This window comes from Chaetura pelagica, unplaced genomic scaffold, assembly GCF_000747805.2.
Source record: "Chaetura pelagica isolate M959 unplaced genomic scaffold, ChaPel_1.0 scaffold159, whole genome shotgun sequence".
NCBI lineage: Eukaryota > Metazoa > Chordata > Aves > Apodiformes > Apodidae > Chaetura > Chaetura pelagica.
Genome location: NW_009954555.1, coordinates 162927 through 163957, shown reverse-complemented (window position 1 = coordinate 163957; position 1031 = coordinate 162927). Strand labels below are relative to the sequence as shown.

Here is a 1031-nt window from a genome sequence, read left to right as displayed (position 1 = left end):
GCTGGGGCGGCGGGCAGAGCAGACCACAGCGGAGAGAGGAGCCAGTGAGTCATGGACCTGCAGCACAGGGCTGGGGAGCCTGGGGCTCTGCGGGGCTGCAGCTGCTCAGGCAGGCCAGGGGAGAGATGCACACTGGGTCTGGGGGGTTGCACTGGGTCTGGGGGTTGCACTGGGTCTCACCTACATCTGCTCTGCTCCGGGACATGTCACAGAGGCTGCTTCTTGCTCCCACAGCCATTGGCGGATCATAGATGGGTGTGGGTGGTAGGGCGTTGCAGATGGGGCTGGGGGGTTGCACTGGGTCTGGGGGGTTGCACTGGGTCTGGGGGTTGCACTGGGTCTCACCTACATCTGCTCTGCTCCGGGACATGTCACAGAGGCTGCTTCTTGCTCCCACAGCCATGGGAGGATCATAGATGGGTTTGGGTGGAAGGGACCTTAAAGATCATCTAGATCCAACCCCCTGCATGGGCAGGGACACCTCCCACCAGCCCAGGCTGCTCCAAGCCCCATCCAACCTGCCCTTCAACACTGCCAGGGATGGGGCAGCCACAGCTTCCCTGGGCAACCTGGGCCAGGCTCTCACCAGGGATGTGCCCACATCTCCTGGCCAAGCCCAGGTGTCTGGCCAGGGCTGGAGCTTGGACACCAAGGGGCTCTGGACAGGTGGGATCTGTCACCTGGGGGTGACACAGGGGGAGGTGGCTGCACCAGGTGGGCTCATGGTCACCACAGTGAAATGGGTGAGGGCTACTAGGAGCACCTGTGTGGTTGCCAAAGCCCTGGGAGCTGGACAAGGTGCTGGCTCTGCCAAGAGGAAGGTGGTTGTGGCCAAGAGGTGCTGGAGGGAGCAGCACCTGGTGGGCTTTGGGTCCTGTGTAGCAGCTGAGGGCAGCGTGTGCCCAGGCTCCTGGCACAGGGAGCCAGCAGAGCTGGCAGCTCCTGGGGCTTCTGCTGCCAAGAGCTGTAGGAAGCAGAAGTGATCCAGGATGATGCTCTGGGGGCTGTTAGTGGGTCAGCCGGAGGCTCCC

At 63.2% G+C, this 1031-nt stretch overlaps 1 protein-coding gene across 1 annotated transcript in view; it reads left to right on the top strand.

The window, feature by feature from the left end:
* FHAD1 (forkhead-associated (FHA) phosphopeptide binding domain 1) overlaps positions 1–1031 on the top strand; it is a 21547-nt gene that overhangs the window by 19067 nt on the left and 1449 nt on the right. The window lies entirely within an intron of this gene.